Below are 19,944 nucleotides of genomic sequence, written 5' to 3'. Positions count from 1 at the left end.
TTTAATCTCTCATATTTTAAAAAGGGTAGCAGATAAAAGCGAAACAGCCATTCTTCATTGTATTAGAGGCCAAATTTTTACCCAATTCCCTATGATCATTGTCAGAACTTCCAGCAGAAGTGAGGGAATAAAGGAAAACCTCAGTGCAGTCTTCTGACACAACCAATCTGTCTGTCCCCACGCCCAAGAATAAACATGTTGCAACTGCAAAAAAGGAACACGAACTACCATAGAACACAGTACCTAACATTAGCTCACTAAGGAACAAACATGAAACTGCTGAAACAGTCCTCCTTCAGTGCTGATGGCTTACGGTTAAGTAAAAAGATCACAGAAATTTAAGGAAAACCTTCAAACTTCGGGTATGTCTAAATATATCAATATATAGTTATTTTATATTATTTATTATATAAAATAAAAATAATATTTAACAAAATTTAAAAGCCTGAAGACAGAAGTAGATTATAAAGTCTGGTACTAGAATATAAAGTCCAACAGTTTACCAGAAACACCATTAGCTGGTCCCTCTCACACGCCTGGCATTTAAGAGAAGACTTCTGGAAACAGCCTCTCCTTAGGATACTACTTTGACCTAAATTTGACTATTATGATATCATGGCAGCATAAGGGATAAGAGCCACTGGGGAAAAAAAGCAAACAAAAAACCCAACAATGAATCAAATAATAATTCAAAACCTGACTAAGGTAAAGCCCCAGAGTGGGAGCCAGGATGAGGGAGGCAACGTAGCCAGAGCTGGGCAGGACCTGCAATCAAGGTTGCTTAATAAATATTTCCTAAACCAATAGAACAGAGCACTGTTACATAAAAAAGTGGAAAAATACATGATTGAAGAGACAAACCCAGAAACTGGCAAATCAATTCCTGTACAACCAAAACGGGAATTCCACAGAATTAATGGCCCAAGAGAAATTAAGAAACTAACATTTATCAGCAACACAGACAATTTTCCAGAGATCAAGAGGTTGCTTCGGCCCTACTCTTTACATATATATTGCATATGAAATGGAATTGCAGAGCCATTTTTGTAACAGCTCTAAAAGATGCACTCTCTGTATAAGTGTTTTTCTTCTGATGGCCTGTCATTTTGGTGAAGAGAGGTTCAATACACTTAAGCTCTTTATGTTTCTCACAGAGAAATGCTCACATCTGTCAATAATCACATGAATATTATCACATGGCTGTTAACACATAATGGTTAGGACATTATTAGCAGTTCTCTTGGCTTCTCCTTTCAAGGAATTATGAGAACTCATTTATTTCACATGACTTCAGGCCAAAACTTTTATATAAATTGTCAGCTTGGATTCATTAGCCACTTTGAGGCAAAAATTAACATAATCTAATTTTTTCATATTTTGTTTTAAAAACAACACACACACCACCCGCCCCAGATACTTGTCAAAAGCAAATAGACTCCTGGATGGCTCCAGGTTTCAGTGTATATCCTAAATATGGAAATAGCATTCCAAACAATCTGGGGAGACAGCTAGAAACAGGCAAGGGTTGGGCCTCATTCCTCCTCCTAGGTTGATCCTGATGCAGGACCAAGCTGTGGGAAGGTAAACCTGGTAGACTCTTTCAAGGAAGAAGCTACATGAAAATTTAAAACCGTCATGTACAAACGCATACAGAATCAGACCAGAGTAAATCATATTGTCTTCATCTCTGTATGCATGACAAGACAGATCATACATACACTTCTTAGACTTCCTTATATCACCTGTGCTGAAAATCTTACATAGTGGAGTTCAGATGGTGCTGAATATTAGTGGCCGATATATTCCCATCTCATCACCACCATCTGACTGTTCTTTGGATGTTTCTTTTAACTACACACAGTTTATTTGTATACTTTTTGCGTGCGTGTGTGTGTGGCTTTTTGTTGGTTTTTGGGGGGGGCTGGGGGGTTAAACTTTAATCCATGAACAATTACCTTTCTACATTTGTATTAAACACAGAGGGTTAATAATTTATGGCCTGTCTCTTAAGAAGTCCATCTGCTGTTCAAGAGCCTGTGTATCCCTATATTTTCCATTTCAATTAACAGCAGATTCCTTCCCAAAGCTCTTCTCTGTGGCTAGCACTGCAATCTGAAAATGTCCAAAAATGTAGTGCATAAAAGCCCCTGAGGTCCCTCCCAGAAAAATCCTAAACTAGCAAAAGGCAAAGCCTTTTATGGAGTCTGGTACCAAATTTGTTTAGAGACAAAATCCAACAAAACCAGCACACTCAGCAACAGTCATCCCAAACCACCCCAGCTGCCAGCTGGCACCAGTTCCAGTGGTACTCCATGCCTGCCGTAAGGCCTGCAGGAGGAATGCAGCTCTGCAAGAGCCTTGCTCCCATACATATGTGGTGAAGCACCTCCTACCTTACAGCCCAAGATTTCAAAATAAGTTGTCCTTGCCCAGGTCTTTTGGCACTGCAGAAAAACAGCACTTGCTATCATGCTGTTTGACCATTTCCCTCTATTAAACCACTTCTGAAGAGCTGGGCTCTGACTTCGCAGGCAGCTCAGTGAGGATGCAGAACCTGGTAGGCTGAGTTCAGCAGAGAATGAGCACTATACCACGATACAAAATATCTATTTTTTTGTCACAAGTAACAGCAATCTTGCAGTTTTTTTTTTTTTAGTTTACAGAAAAGGAATCTTTAATATCAGGCTGAGTGGCTTTCCAAAAGGAAGAAGATCTTATTCACTTAAAATAGTGAATGATAGTTTAAAGGTATGCTATTCAGTTTAATTAATGATTGCATTTACATTGCTTCATTCCTTTAATGTGATGCAACAATGGTAATGACTAACCTTTTTGCAGTTTAATAGACTTTGCAACTGCAAGATGATCCCTCTTCCATTTAACAAGCCCCTTGTTATAGCTTAATAAATCTGGTTTTGCTCTTTGGCAATTCTCATGCAAATGCTTTGGAAGGTACCACCATTCACCTACAGCCTGATCTTCAGGGGACCTGACTGCACACAATTCCAATTAAAACTTTCTGCACTCAACATCTCTGAAAATCCAACACCAGGAAGGCAATTAGAAGTTTCCAACCTTTCCTCATCTATAGGGTAATGTGTAAAATAATCAGGGTCAGATACAGTGTAACTTAAGAGAAGGGAATCACGTGTTAAAATGCTAACATGGGAACGTCAACTCATCCCATTAGCGTAGAGAAAGGCAACCCATCATTCTTTGTCAAGTGATGGCAGCGCAATGGATGAATTTACACACATGACCATCTGTTGCCAGATTAGGCAACAGCAGAATGACTTTCCAGACTGCCAAATGCCTGCCCTTGTTCAGAACTTCCTTGGTTTTGCAGGCTTACTCTCTTTACTACAAAATAAAATAGAACACTTCAAGTTATAGAGTACCCTTCATCCCAAAACACTCTGTGGACTGTGAACCCTCTCACAGAACCACCAGAAGTTTCAGGACTGAGCACTACATAAACACAGGACTAGTGGAGTGAAAGGCAGCACACTGCTGCAGCCTGCTCCATAGCTGTCTCTCACGCCATATTCTTGGCTAAGGACACAGAACCAAACTCCTACTCACATCAAAAGTGCTGCAAAACTTTCAATACATGCAGAGCTCTGACAGGACCTTAGTTTCAAATATCCCTTCCCTAGAAACTAAGCTGCAGAGGACCCAGACTTCACCAATTTCAGACACGTGAAGGGCTTGTGACCCTCACAACAGGAAAAAATTGTGATGTTACAGGCCACGCTGTGATGCAGACCCAACAGTACACTATTAGAACCATCTTATATCAAAAAGCCCAGTAAACTTAGTGCAAAAAATAACTACACAACAAAAAAAGGAGAATTTAATATAAATATTAAAAAGATCATAAGGCAAGATACTGATTTTACACCAGTATCACAAAAATGCAACTCCACTGATGTTGAGGATTTCCTGTCTTCAGCACGTGCCAGAAAAATGACATTTTCCATACAGATACACACTAGGGAGTCAGGGTTCTTCTGATGTAAAGCTGACTGTCTGCTCAGCTCAAGGTTTCCCCAATGCATCACTGTTTGGATATTTATTTTCCTTCTTCTAGGACAAAATAATAATTACCACATTAAAAAAAAGTCAGTGCAGCTATTGCAATCAACTGTATGCCAACCATACTCTCTGGCCTTCTGCAAAACCTTCCAATCCACCAGCAGTTTGGTAAAGAATCAGCACATGTAGATCACCGAGGCACAAGAGCACAGATATTAGACAGGTGTATGGTTTTAGCAACAGATAATAAAGGGAGAACTGTTTTAATTGAATGACAAGGAAGCAATGATAATGGGCCAAACTCTGTACTTGTGCATTTCAGTGAGCATAAGCCCCAAGAGAATCTGGCTCTAAATCAGTAACTTACGAACTGCTACAAGCCCATCATCATTTCCATCAGATACTTAACCAAGTGGTCAAACCTGAGGAATACCCTGTCAGGGCCAGGGACGCCTTGAGTTTGTACTACCATCGCACAGAAAAGATATTCCCTGTAATTCCCCCCTTTCACCCTCACCTCACAAGCTTCCGTTCCTACTTGAGTATCTGAACAGACATCGTTAAAAACCTGGTGCCTTCCGACTGCCAGAGGTCCTTCTGGGCCCTGGGATCTTGCCTGACCTTCCTCCCTCACCAGGGCTCCTTCCAACCACCACCTTCTCCTTTCTTCACTACTACAAGCCTCCAGGCACTCTTACACAGCAGCTGCTCCAGTTCATCTGTATTTGCCACACACTGCAGACCACTTCAGGGCACCATTGGCAGATACACCTCGCCCTACCCATGCTACAGCTCTGTGCATCTGACAGTACACCTGATCTTTTGACTCCGTTTTTTCCTTGCGTTTCAGACCTGGCTGCCTGTCTGTTGGCCAGATGAATTATACAATCCTTTCTGGCTTCCACTGTGTTTGTACACAACATAATTTGGCTATTGTGGAGCAAGAAACCCTCAAGTTCTTTGAGGATTTTAATGAGAAGTAGGTTTCCTTCTCTCACTCTAGTAACAAAGCGGCTGCAGTACATGGGAAACCTCAGGAGCTGCAGGAACAGATGGGGAAGCCTCTCTCAGACTGCTTGCACAGCACTCAGGCGATCTCCACCACCATCCCTCCCCTCATCAGCTCCAGAGTAAGGAGTACAAGCTCTGATCCTAACACCAAAGCACAACTTCATGCCAGCAGCTTAACAAACCAGCCAACTCAAAACAATTTCTAGCCAGCACTAAGTTATTATTGGAAAACAGAATTACAAAAAAGGCAACATTTCATTCAGACTGAGCCCTAAAGATCACTAAATCAAATTCTGCACAGGCTAGTATTACTGCACAAGATAGTTATTCCCTCCATCAACACAGAAAGGAGAAGTCCCACAGTGATGACATTTTGGGACTTGTAGATTTTTCCACCGCTAGTATAAACCACAGTCTCTGAATACATTCCCACTCAGAAGTACCACCACACCCGGACTACACGTGCAAGGCTTTCATTGCATTTAATTTTACACAGAGAACCATACACAGCACTGTAATTGAAATACTAAAAGTGGATAGTTTAAGTGTAGTGCAGAAGTGGAAGCCACAAACTGGATGTGTGTGGGACAGTACATACTGAAAGCTGTTTTTACATATTACTAAGAAAATAATTCAGTCTGAAATGACTATTCGAGTACATGCTTGAGCTCAGAGTCATCCGGAGCCCAATACTCTTCCTTGGCAGTTGTACTAAACCAAAAAGAAAGCCTCAAACCCTGATCTGCCACCCCATTAGCTGTCAGCATGCATCAGTCTTCAGCAGCAATAAAAGCCACGTGCCTCGGAGAGCGCTCAGGCAGACACTCCAGCACTGAACCTTCAGGGCAAGCTCTGCACAGGTTTCTAACAAAATCAACCAGGATCCTGAAGAACTAGCATAATTCAGAAATGTCTCATAGCACAAACACTATCTTTTGATGCTGTTCCAGGTAAGAGTCAGTCAAACACCATAAATCCTTGCATGGATTTTGCATAAGGTTGGGACAACAAACACCAGCCTACCTGCCCTGAATGTGGGGTGTTTATTTTGAAACGCTGCCAGGCAGGTTGGCCTTACCAGCACAGAAGGATAACAACTCAGTGAGACTGCACTGTCAACACAACAGTGGTAGCAGCTTCTTTAATGCTAACTCAAAACACACCCACAACTTTCGAGGATAGTCACCTCCCAAGAAATCATACTCACAGTCCACTTGGCCATGCACAGCACAAATAGATAACACTGCTTAACGCCACTCAGAACATAAAACAGCATCAGCCCTCTTAGAAGCACAGTTCACAGAAACACTAGTTTAAGTTACCACTTTAAAAAAAAAGAAATAGAACAGACCTTCAGCCAATCAACATCAAATAAAACTGTACCAGTTTACACAGGCCAAAATCTGTCCCCAACTCTGAGCACCAGCACACTGGTATTCACAAACAGGTGAGGTTTCTTTGCCATTTGAACTCTTACCTTTTCAACACTTGGGAGATTAGATTCATCAGTAATTTAAACACTGGACACAGTACACAGCCATAGGCATTTTTTTCAGTCAGCAAACCACTAGAAAGAGTATTGAAAGGCCTATTATGAAGGCCAATCACTATCCTTTTCTTGAATGACCACATGAGAATTGGTGACTGTTCCACAATGGATTGAAAAGGCCTTTTGTCTGAAGGAAAAGGACAAGGAGTCACAAAGTATTGCAGATTCATTTGTAACTCATGGTTTTTGAAGAAACTGTATAGCTTCAGTTAAGAGCAAACCAAGAAAAGAACAGGCTTTGAAAATGTTATGCCACAAACCTTTCCTACTATGTATATGCAGAGCATATTTTTAGATTAGTCTCTTTTGTATTACAAAAAGATGGGCAGGCATTCTATATCATTGTTGTTTTACGAGAGAAGTTTAAAACACATGCAGAGTTTTGACTTTATTCCAAAACCCTAATTAGGGTCTGCAGCACTATTTGCCTTGTCTAAACAGAAAATCATCAGAAGCTGTTTTGGTACAAGATCTAGTAAAAGTATAATTGCACTGGGATACTGAGTGAAAGCATTGTCACTGTTGCTTAATAATCACTTTAGTAATTGAGCAAATTTGCCATCGCCCACAAAGTATATGGTGGCCTATTCAACAAAAAGACACTTTTTATATTGAGAAACCAGCATTTGACTCTCTAATTTTGAAGTCTGTTTCAGAAGTCTCTCACAAAAAAAGGGTCAATTACATCTGCTGATGACTTCTGAGAAGTAAGAAATGTTTTACTTCTCCACCTGCCCCAATCACATTTTCAGTTCTCAGGTTTTACACGCAAATGCACACACACCCAAAAGGGGATTTGCACACATGATTTCATTACAGAGTTTCTAGACAAGCTTCACATGGATGAACTTTCAGCAAGAAAGACAGTGAGGGCTAATAAGCAAAACCAGATTTCTTCTAATCCATATCCAGAACTAGGAAATTATTGCACTTCCATTCAGAAACAAAAGTCACAGCTGTCAGACTTGCCCTCTTCACCCGTCTGTTCCACCCACGTACTTTGAAACTAAACAGTCAAAAAATGTCAGTTTTCACTCTCCAGCTTCTTTTGCTGCATCCCAGAATTTATACTCCCTGTGCTCTCACAATCCCCTCCTGAAATCAAGCAATATATTTTGTACACACCATTAGTCAAGGTGCCAGTTGGATTTAGCTCTTCTGACTGCCCTATCAAATTATATCAGGCAAGGAGCTGGTCTTTGGCATGTTACAAGACAGCACCTACCAGGGCCAAAATCTTTGCTGCGGGAGTCACCAATGACGCCACTTTCAGATATATAACGGAAGTAAAAGTCCTGCTATGCCAAATATGCCCCCAATGTAACTACACATCCCACCATCTCACACTCTGTAAAACATGAGCTTATAGTCCTCAGGACTGTAAAGAGAATCTTGCAAATGCAAAGTAAAGGCAAAACAACACTGCACCGTCTTCTTGAAGCTCAAGGTGCTCAGAAACAAACAGGGCAAAGAGATAAAGAACTGCACAGCCCCCTGCTAATCTCAGTGAAGTTCAGGGCCAAATTCTTTGATAATACTATGGACTGGTGCTTTCAAGTAACTATTAGCAGGGGAAGATACCCAGTCTAAAATAAAGGCACTTTGCTGTTGAAGTTAACTATTTCACTACTGTTCGTTTTTGTACACAAAAGAGAAAACTGCAAGAAAGCTGATGAAGCATTTGAGGAGGGAAGAAAAGGCAGGAGGAAGAACAGAGAAACTGGAGGATTGGAACAGTGCAGAAAAACACAGAGGATGGACGAGACAGTAGCACCAACCATAGTTATGGAGTCATATTTCCCCAGAGTAACATGGGCAATAAAATCCTTAACGTTAACTACAAGTTAACTACAATTAACAGTTAAACTATAAGTTATTTTTCTTCCCTTGATCTTTGTGCAAAGCCTCCTTGCTCTTGGGTTTTCTGCTCCAAATTGTTATGCAGCTTTACTTTTATCCTCTGGTGCACAGTGAAAAGTGGAGTTTGACCTTTCCTTTAGATGTGTAAAGTACCACACCAGATTGTTTGGAGAAAATGATTGAGGATTTTTTTTGTATTCTGCAAGACTAGCATTACTTAACAGTGTCCAAAGACCTCTGAGACATGGGCCCTGAAAACATACTAGGAAATACAGTCCCTAGAATGACAACAGAGGCAACTCCTGTGGATGAAAAGGAACACAAATACAACAGCCTGGGGGAATTAATACCAAATACAGGTTGCCTACAACTGCAGACAGGCACAGCTTTGGTACTTCCACCATTGCTAGAAGAAAGCTCAAAGAAAATAAAAAACATTGCAGGCCATTGGAATCTTGTTGTGCTTTCTCTTAAAAATGGGCCCAAACCAGTTCTGGACAGGTATTTCCTTAAAATTTCGGAAATGGCTGGGAAGTGTCCTGACATAGCCTCATTTCCATTTCTTTGAGAAAGAAAGACTAGATAAGAAAAACTGATCTAGATTCAGAACCAAACCTCCCTCAACACAGAAAGTACTTGGACATGCTTGCGTTCAATCTTCAGGCTCGTTACTATATGTCAGCCAAAACAATAACTCTCAAGCACATGTTCCTTCTTAGGCATATACCTAGGCATAAGGACTGTGGAAACAGCCCCTTCATTTAAGTGTAACCCTGAGAACATTTTGAAGGGTACTTAATTTACTTCATCTTAATCATAACACTTTCTTACACAGTAAATTTCCCAGAGTTGTGACCTTACCTCCCTACATGTTTATACAGCACCTGACACAGTACAAGCCTTATCTTGATTGGTGTCTCCTTACATTTAACAGATCCTGCTGTTCTCAGAAAGCGCCAAACTCCTTCAACTCCCATAACATAATTAGCAGGAGAACACTCACAGCCTAGCAGCAGTGTTCAGCTCCAGCAGATTCTGATGGCGCCTCACAAAATTCATCAGAACCTGTTCTGGCCTGGAAATCATTCTGCATTTACACAGTTCGACTGCTTTCACGGAAACAGTTGTGGAAAGGGCACAGTGTCCTGTTCACAGTAGCTTGAAGACTCCAGTTAGTGGCATTCAACAGGTTATCACCCAGGATTTCTTTCATGGTCAGTGCAAATACGTTCCTAGTTAACCTTGACATTCTGCATGCAGCAGTCTTTTCCACTTTCTGTTTGGAAAGTTTTTAGTTCACCTTCCTTGAATCATCATGTTTTGGAAAATATTTTATGGTTGCCTCAGGAGCTCAAAGAAACAGAAGAATGATGTTTTACACATACACTGGTAATTCAAATTTAAAAGTTAACAGAAAAGAATTCCCATGGAAGATCATTAGTTGCCTTGAAGCACATTTTCAAGCTGGAATCAACCAAATCAGTCCAGGGGAATGTGACCTAGAATGAAACAGATGGATTTTCTGTGGTGCCTCTTAGCTCTCCTAAAGAAAATAAATCTGGTAGTACAAGTGATTCACATCTCAGGATGAGATGAGGCTGAGGGTGGGGAAGAAGCTTACACTATTCATTTACAGCTCAACAAAGGAAGCATTGCATTCTGACAGAGAATAAAAGAATATTGCCAGCTGCCACTGCTTATCAGCGGATTCTACACCTAATGATTAAATTTTTTTTCACGCACAGTAAAAAAAGACAACAAACGTTAAAAAAAACCAACCAAACCAAAACCCTGTCACCTTAGTGGTCTTTTGCCTTGGCGCAGATAAAACAAGTCCTCAAACGGATGGATTTGTGCAGAAACAGTAGCTAGGGCACGGCAACCTTCATCCCTACCTTGTGGTATGCGAGCACTCGCAGCAGCGTTTCACAGCCCATGCAAAAACGTAAGGCAGCATTTCAGGAACAAACGTACCGCTGGCTCAGCGCGTCTGGCCGCGAAGACAGCCGGGGATAAACGGCTGCGCTCGGAAAGACCCGGCTCCCTGTTCCCCGGGTGTGCGGTTAATCATTTACGACCAAGGCTGTTACCGAATAGCCTTGAACAGCACGGCACAGCCCAGCCCAGTTTCGGCTCCGGCGGTGCCTGGGGGCTGGCGGAGCGGCGGGAGAGGGCGAGCCACGGCCAGCGGCTCCCGGGCGCTCGCAGAGCCGGTCCCGGCGCACGCCGGGCGGGGCCCGAGGGGCCGGGGCCGGGGCCGGCCGCAGTCCCCGTGCCGCCAGGAGGGGCCGGCCCGCCTCCGGGTCTCGGCGCCAGGACCCCAAGCGTTAGAGCAGCGGGCGGGGTGCCGCGCGGCACCACAGTTACCGTCCCCTCTTCCCGGCACCCCTCGGCGAGAAACTCCCGGCGGGCCCGCGCAGGTGCCGCCGAAGGGAGGGCAGGGGAGGGCAGGGCAGGGCGGCGCCTTACCTGGTAGCCGCCCGGCCGCAGCGAGGCCGGGCCGCCGCGGCAGAGGCCGGGGAGGAGGCTGCGGACCCGCGGGGCGCGGCGGCCGGTAGTGGATCGCGGCTGTGGTACCGCCGCCCGCTCGCGGGGACACGCCTCGCGCCCCTCCCCTGCAGGCGCGCGCCGCCCCGGGCCCGCCTCAGTAACGGCCGCAACGGCCCCCGCCCACAGCGACGGCGGCGCCGCGCGCCCCCGGCCCGCAGCGAGGGCCGCGGGGCGGGGGGGGGGGGGGGCGGAGAGGAGAGCGCCGGGCGGCCGGCGGCGACGGGACGGCCGCGGGGGACGGGGCGCTCCGCCGGGACGCTCGGGAGCGGGGCTGGCGGGCTGCCCAAAGCCCGGCTCCGACAGCACAACGCGTGTCGAGCGCGTCCCGGGTGCCGGACGGGAAGGGAAGAGTGGGGTGGGACGGAGAGCAGCCCCCCGGGTTCCGGTGATGTACTTCTGCAGCGGGTTCCTAATTTACGTGTGCCCCTCTCGCCGCGTACGACGCGCAGCGACACCGCTAGTCCTCCTGTCAAGACCCACTCAAGAACTTCTCCTCGCTAAGCAAAAGGCAACAGGCAACGTAAATCATTGCCAGCGTACAAATCTTCCTATCTGCGAATGCCCATAGCAGACAACCAGAATATAAAAACTCGACACAAGTGCTTTGGTAATCGATGTTTTAAAATACCGCCTAAAAGCGCCAAAGAAAATACGTAGTCAGGGTTGCTAATACAAAGCTAAAGGAGCAATAAATAACCATCCGCTTACACGCTAGAATGTGGAGGTACAACTGCATGCTTGGAACTAAAAAAGTCAGAGCAAATTTTCCATAAACAGCTGTAATCTGGACTTACTATCACTATTGGCGTCTTACACCATCATCAGCATTTCCCTTAACCCAAACACATAGCAGTTCTCATTTTTGCTAGCAATGTCAGCTGCAAGTACTGGAAAATCATAGCATTTCCTCTCAAAATCGTTGCGTACCTCTTTTCCTGCTAACGCAAAGAAGAGACTCTCGGTCATAACACACCTCTACCTGAACTCGCTACCCTCAGCCAGAAAACTAACTTCGTACACCTTCAGACACAGTTTGGAGGCAGCACTCGGTCCTTTCTATTTTCAACTAAGGATTCCCAAACTGCAGCATGGAAAATAATTCAAGGTGAGGTTTATAATAGTACGTATCCAACCCACCCTCCAAACCAGGCAGAGCTGGCAGCACTTCCTCGTGGCAGGCAGGTGGGCTGGCAGAGAACCACCTCGGTGTGACAGCACACAGTTCTCCATGATGGTGGTGCCCAAGCGAACCTCGCTGGGCAGCTTCTGCTCTGTTCAGTTGCAGTGGCTTCATGGAATGAGTACCTGTTGAACAAACTCGTCCACCTGCTGCAGAAAGCTGGGCATGAATTAGATACTCAACGTTACGGTGAGGCCACAGGTTCAGAATTAACATTTCATTTGGAATCATGTCTTCAAAACTGTTAAGATCTTCAGTAAATGCTGGTTTATTTTAAACAACGTAACTTTGAATGTCCAGGCTCGTATTTGTGTTCTGAGCACTCTTTAAAGTATTGCTGACATTATCTGCACCCTGAGCTGTATGAATTTTGCCTGGGAGTTTTGGAAATGATTCTGAAGTTCAAGAGAATGGTGCATTATATTCATAAAACAAGGGTGCCGCTGACCTTTCAGCACAAGAGAATAGACGTGAATCATGGACCTGAGACTCATCTAAAAGAACACAGTGGAAACACATAGGATGAAAGGCTCTAAAGGCTTTACAAATTATATTTGGATGAGGGAGAGCAGGGAGAAAGAGAATGTGGGAAAAAGAGGAATGAAAAAGGATCCTGCTGTTTAGCTCATGCATAAACTGTATGTGCTCAGCCAAAGGTCACTCCTTTTATTTTCTCATTAATTTCAATGACGGTAGATGGTATATGAAGAACAATCTAAAAATAAGGACAGCCAGAAATAGCTTAGGTTTTTGTGTGACAGGGTAGTGGGTAGAAAAACCTGAGCTGCAACTTCATTCCATATCTTTACTTGTGACTTTTTAAAAAGTAGTGACTTAGAGAAAGTTAATTATTCAAAATGAACTGTAAATTTATTTACAGAAAAGTTCAACAAAAATTAAGTGGCCTACTTTTTATGTATTTTCCAATAAAGTTTTTGTACCTTGTGTACACTGAAATTAATTCCTGGGGTTTTTTCATCCACCAGTGTTGGTGAGAAATGGTGTATTTGGACAGTTTTGAGGCTGAGTTGTCTGGGTACTAAACACAAGTGAGGAAAACACTAAGTACTAGGCTGAGTTGTAAACCAATAGAGAAGGAATAACAGCTTTGGGAAGCCTGCAGGCGCATGCAAAAGCTGGCACAAGGAAATTGCCATCCACAACAACTGGAAGTAGAGGCTGGAACGGGAACATAGAAGGGATCATGAATATTCTGCAGTGAGGATCACGAATGGCTGCCTCAAACAAATCTTCAGGAAACAGGACCCCTTCATACAGAGACTGATGCAACATCTGCCAACTTTTTTCTAGGGAATAAAGGGCCAATATCTAGAAGCTGATCTCCAGACAAGGTGCCACAGATTCCATATCAGTGTTGAAGGAGTTTTAGCATTACTCCACTAGCTTTTTAATTTTTGCAGCAAATGTGCCAATCTGCGTTGACTTGCGGTATATTTAGCTGTATGCTGAGCCTACGTTTTCAAAAACAGGACACCAGCTGCCCAGAGTTTAGTTCTCATCTTCCGTTCATGCCAAATAGCAGTATGAACCTTATGGTCAACACGTTGCAGCGTTCAGTTCCTCTGTAGAGGTTATTCATTGATAAAGGTAAAATGATAATCAACAATAATTAAACATCCCAGCTGGAACCTTTGGGCTATATTGGAAGTGAGATGGCCTGGTCAGAGCACTGACTTTGAATTTTGCATTAAATCCTCAGTTCACAGTATCTCCTGTACAACCGTGGTCATATTTCTGATGTGACCACAGACAACTCATTTAATTTCTCTGGGCCTCAGTTTCCCATCTGCAAAAGAAGAAAGGAATTTCCAAACCTCAGTGTATATGACAAAGATTATGAGATACTCCAGGTATAACTGTACAATGTAGTAACTTTGGCAGTAAAGGTGCCTTAACGATTTCTTGCTCTCTTGCAACCTCCCTGTCTCCAACCTGGCACTGTAATCTGTTATTCTACTCACTCTGTGAAACTTCCCTGCACACCCGACCACTGAATGACCTGGGCTAAAAATACTGCTCCCCTTTTCTTTAAAGATTTTTTTAACCGAGATCCAATTGATATTGAAGCTCTGGCAGCTGGTGACGTGTCATGAAAAGGACATTGAAAACTGATGTGACATACTTTAACATCAGAGAATGAGCTGCAGTAATCCAGGTGTCACAACACCACCTTTGTAAATTCATTGCTTCTGAAGGGGAAGAACACACTGCCACACATGATACGGTTTTGTATCCTGAGCCACTTGATAACTGTTGGGGCTAGGGATGGAACAGGAAACAACTGAAGGCAAAGGTAATAAAATACATCCCAATGTAATTGTTCTATCTCCTTGCTTCTTCAAACACCTACTGCTCCCACAAGACTGACAGACTCCAAAGTTTCAGTTACATCAGTAACACCATGTCCTCTTGGACTGCTTCTCAGCAATCAGTTTCACAGTACTCCCCAAAGCAGGTCACTGCCATTTTTCCTGGCTTACAGATAAGAGACAGCAGCACAGAAAGAAATGGTGCAGAGAACTTCCCAGCTGCAGAAATGAGACACAGGTCTCCCAAGTCCTGCCCAATGCACTAGCTACAAAGCCTCACCTCCTGCTATTTGGTGAGGCCCATTGCCTCACCAAAGGGACTGGGTGCCACGTGCAGCGACAGGACTGGAGACCACAGAGCAGGGAGGACAGGTGTCTGGAGGGGAGCTGAGGTGTGTCTCTCCAAGTATGTATTTGTTTGTCTCTAAGCATGTATTTATTTGTTGGTTTCAATACCAGAATCAGTGATTAAAAGTTTGTTAATTGGCAACAAATTAAATCAGTTGAAATTCCCCTGGCACAAAACTGTTTCTGGCTCGCAACAGGGGGAAATTGATTCAACACAGAGATTTGGAAATAAACTGGTACAGTCACAGTGGTCTGGCAACAGATCTGAGGGTGAAGATACAGAAAACAGCAAATTACATAGCTCATGTTGTACAGCAGTTGCTAATCTGGGGCATAAACATAACATGGCTCTTTTAAGCCAGGAGAAGGGCTGATAATAACATTTTATCCTGGCTTTTGTTAACTGCAGTTAAAAACTGCAACGTTAATGAAAAGAAGTTCAAAGAGAGGCACGAGAAGTGATTAACAGGGATATGTCTTCAGGAAATAGATGTTTACACGCTCAGCTTAGGAGAAAGCTGCCAAGCAAAGAAAAGACAGAAGGTCCTTTCAAGGGACCTGTGTGGAGTCATAAAGAGCATTATATAGAGTATCAACATGGAAAGAAGAAAAAGAAGATTTGTGATAACTATAAAAAATTCTGATGGTCAGTCACAATGGTGCAAAAACCTAGAGAGGCTGGGTTTCTAGATGTTATCAGCAGAAAGTTGTATTCAACATTCAGAAAATTTTTAGAAATAGAAAAGCCCCTGCATTTGCATGTGTGATGCCAAGCAAAAAAAATCAAGGAAGACTGCTTTTTTGGCTTTCAAAGCTACAGGTCAAATTTGAAAAGGATAATTCACAACCCACACATAAGTTAACGGCCATTATGTTTGCTCAGACAAGGCCTGAATTTGATTAAATGGTTATGAGCATGCAGACTATAGACTCCATAAACAAAAATCTGTTTTGCAATGAGATTATTTATATCAAAGGTAATTTCAACTGCTGCTCTGAGATCTTACATTTGGTTAAAAATACAGTGTCCTCAAATGACTCTGACAGTCAAAGTACAATATTTTAAGATTTTTATTTTTACTTTTTTTAAGATTGGCAAACAGGCTGGTTAAAACCTTCACAGAAACATGCAGTTCAAAAAAGAACCTGAGCATTTTCTGATTCCAGAAGCAATGCAGCAGTATCTTGTGGTGTCTAATGTTTCAGAGTGAGCAGACTTGAGCAGGGTGGTAAACACTTAAGAATGACTGAAGTTCGAAAACAAACAAAAAGAAGCCTTGAGCTCACTCTTGTAGTAAATGGGAAAGAAGTGAGGGAAAGCTTGGCAAAAATCAGCATAATAGTAGGCTTATTGTTGAATCTGAAAGCTTCATTTTCCAACAGTGTCCCTTTTCTGGGAAGCTGCACAACCACTCTGAAAGCGCTTTCTATAGAGATGATAAATCTATGGTGGAGATTTATGCACATTCAGATTAAGTCAGGAAATCAGTATTGAAAAGGATAATTAAATAGAGAGACAAAAACCTAGAAGAAAAATTACCAAAAGCCCCCAAAACAAACACAGCTAACAATACACCATGATATATCAGGTCCTGGGATTCTGACTCTGACTTTGGCACCTATTCTTGCTTGAGCAACATACAGGGTGAGCAACCTCATCCTCTTCCTCACTGCGGTTCCCAGGACTCCAAAGAGGAGCACTCTGTACAGCAGCAGATTTGGGGCTGTAGCAGAGTGTGTGAACAGATGAGGCTTGACATCTTCAGTCCTCCCATCTTAAGTGTTTCTTTTTGCACAAGCTTTTAATTCATCAATAGGTGGAAAGGCATAGGAAGAAAAAATATTCTATACTTATAAATGGGATTGTTTGAGACCACAGTCTTCCTGTTCCTGTGGGGGCATCCAAAAAAAAGGAGGGGAAAGATACAGAGACAGCTCTCAGTGACACCAGCCAACCCCCAAAAAAGGCTGTGGTTGGCTGGAGAGTTTCTGATAATGGCTTGCAGTTCCAGGACATTGAAGCTGTGTTAATGCTCATCTTTTGATGACTTCCACCATGCATTCAGGGTGCTGGTATGTGCTCAGCACTAAAGAAACAGCTGAAGAGGTACCTCATTTAGTTAGCAGCAGTGGTACTTTGCTCTGTGGTTGGACTAGACCCTGGACTAAAGAGGCTAGTCTCACTGTTTAGCTTTAGGCACCCAGCTTGGGTGCCTAAGCCAGCAGCCTTGGTGCCTAGGTTGTCAGGGAAGCTATAGGTGTCCCACTGACCCTATGGGAGCCTTCAGCCCCATAATCACGAGAGTTAGGTGCCTGAAGTTAGACTGTGGAAAAACCCCAGTGCAGGCATGACCTAAACAGTCAGTGTTACTTGTGTTACTTTCCTGCAGCACTTGCCTGTAAGGAAAACTACCTTCAGTAACCCAGAGCCCCTCTGCCACTGTCTGTCTGCAGCAGCTTACTGCTTTATGTTCCAAAAAGGGCTTGGTCCACCCCCTAAAACTCCAGCAACAAAAGAACAGGGAATTTCCATTAGCTGGCAGCACTAGTAGATTGCTATCCTCTGTCTGGACTCAATACTGTGAGCAAAAAATCTGAGGGTTCATGAGCTAAATGAGAGCTTTTGAACATTATAGTCTCCATTTTACAACCAACAGCCCAGTCTTTCCAGGCACAAGTGAGGTGCTGTGAGAGCTGGCTCTTTTGACATAGAGGTCACTTCTCCCCTTTCGGCTTTACAGGATGTACAGCTGACTCAAGAGTGTTGATGGTAAAGCAAACACACTGACTGAACAAAATTTAGGGAAAAAGCCCTTCTCTTTTTCATCACTGCAACTCTAAAACATGCAAACTCAGTACTGTGTCACAGTCCAGTGAGCAAACTACTCCAGCTTTGCAGTATTTGTATACCATATCTTCAACTCTGTAAGAATCTTTAATTTGTACACCATGACTTTTTAATTAATTTATTTATTTACTAAATCTTGTCCCACTTCTCTAAAGTGGATTCAGTCCTAGTGCCTGATTAATCTCATGTGGGAGCTAAGGACAGATGCAGATGAAAAAACTTGACATCTAAAAGATATAGATCTGCTTCCAAGTTTTGCAGTGCAAGATGATCTGTAGTAGAAACTATTTACAATCCTTTCTCCCATACCACTGGACAATAAAAAAAAAAGTTCCACAAAAAGTGTGGCAATTCCAATTTGTATATTAGAGTTCTGTCCTAGGCAGTGTACAAAATGGTACTTCAGCCCTTGCCCTCTTCTCCTTTCTGCTAACAAGAATAATTTACAACAGTTTGAAGTTTTTTGCACAGGGGCTGGGTGAGATTATAGATGGCAATTTACTTTCTGCTACTAGCCAGGCTCAATTTGAACAATAGTCTTGAGGTGAAATGCTCCACATCATTTACTAATCACACAAATCAAGACAATTTCCCTTAAACACTGGATCTGATAGCGAAGTATTCCACTGCCATTTGGAGATGTATGGGAGTTTAACTGACACTTACATTGGTGTAATGAACAAATGTGTGTAACAGGGAACGATGCAAAGTAGGGACTACACTTGAGGGCTGGCTTTGCATATGGACATTACTCTGGTCTCCTTCACATCAAAAAAAGCTATCTGCACAAGATAATCCTAGCCAGAAGGAAAAAGAGAAGAGCAAAAATATTCAGTGCTTTGGAATGTGGTTTCAAAATCTGGAATTCAAGATGAAACTTATCTGGGAAGTAATGTAAATAATGGAAGTGGCATATTTAAATTATGATTTAACTACTGGAGTCAGGCAGTTGAGGTTATTTTTGTTGATACAGTGACATGTCTGACAGTATTTGAAAAAAGGGTTGGCCAACAGGCTGAAACATATAATCAAGTTGGAAAATACAATAAGTGCAAGGATTACAGCTTTAGTGTTGTTACACAGCATGCAAGGAATTAAAGGAAAGTAGAAAAACTTGGTAATAGTGACAGAAGAAACTAAAAGGTATCAAAAAAACAAGAGGTGACAAGGTTTGATCAATCAGCAGTGTGCTTTAGCAGTACAATGATCGTAACAGAAAATACACCAGCATGCGATTCAGAAATTACCAAGGTAAGTTGAAGTTTAATTTGGAGTGGTGCCAAGCACAGATTTGGTTTGTCTCTGAAAAGACTCAAGTGAAGCTCAACATGGTAGAATCCAAATTCCTCAAAAGGAAAGTGTCCCCATGCCTCTGTGCACTAGGGAAGCGGCATCTCTGTTTAACAAGGAGAGAGGTCCATCTCAGAAAGTGCCTCACCCATGGCTGCACAGAAAGGCTGTGTGAGAACCGAGGACTGAACACAGCCCTCCAGCTGGACCCTACCTTATAGTAGCTGTTGAAAGTTACCCTAAAATTAAATCTGCTTAAAACAGCACTCTGGCTAAACCAAGAGCAAAATCTGTCTAGGTGCAATTACTTGATTTAATGCACAAACACAGCTTGCTACTCTCAAAGACCAGAAAGGACAGTTCATAGACTAAGAGAAGACAGAGCTGATATTAAAAGAACAGAAAACAAAACTGAAAAAAAGAGACATATATATACACATACACACACACACACTGTAAAAAAAACCCCAACTTTGGGGTTGTCCTTTGTACAAGTGCCCTACTGCGTGTAACAGAATCCAGATGATAGTTCTGTAGTCATGGTCCCCAAATCTTCTAGAATGTAATGAACATGTCCCATTTGCGACCCATTTTATTATACAAGAATGTAATTCTTTATTAATTTAAATCCTTAGGCTGGCTTCAAATTTTATGAGAAAGATGTTATTCTACACCAGAGCACTTCTCCCTTAAGGATAAATAAGGAGTTAACTCACACAGATGCATATTGTTACTTATCAGCACTTCATTGCCATTACCATGACAGCAAAGCAAAGACCATTTTGTTTTCTGCCCCACTCATCCCTCAGCAGAACTGCCAGTTGACTTCCAAATTCAGAATCTTAACAGAAACTAATGTTTGAGGCCAGATTTTGCATTGTATCCTAAAAGCTCAATCTGATATGAAATTTAATGAAAAGAAAGGTGGAACAAAAGGCTGTCC

The 19,944-nt window shown here is 42.8% G+C and overlaps 1 protein-coding gene across 6 annotated transcripts in view; it reads right to left on the bottom strand.

Moving 5' to 3' along the window:
• SPATS2L (spermatogenesis associated serine rich 2 like) overlaps positions 1-11,044 on the bottom strand; it is an 88,697-nt gene extending 77,653 nt beyond the window's left edge. For 2 of the 6 annotated variants that reach the window (XM_030018271.2, XM_030018273.2), the window contains exon 1: positions 10,925-11,043. The gene's annotated coding sequence lies outside the window, so the exon portion shown is untranslated. Of the gene's footprint in view, positions 1-10,350; positions 10,423-10,924 lie in introns of those variants that run through there. The other 4 variants (XM_030018270.2, XM_030018274.2, XM_041124356.1 and 1 more) reach the window with 3 other exon arrangements.
• Positions 11,045-19,944: the final 8,900 nt, after the last annotated feature.

This window comes from Aquila chrysaetos, chromosome 6 (genome assembly GCF_900496995.4).
Source record: "Aquila chrysaetos chrysaetos chromosome 6, bAquChr1.4, whole genome shotgun sequence".
Taxonomy (NCBI): Eukaryota; Metazoa; Chordata; class Aves; order Accipitriformes; family Accipitridae; genus Aquila; species Aquila chrysaetos.
The sequence above is the reverse complement of the archived record's forward strand: the minus strand, read 5'-3'. Positions and strand labels throughout refer to the sequence as shown.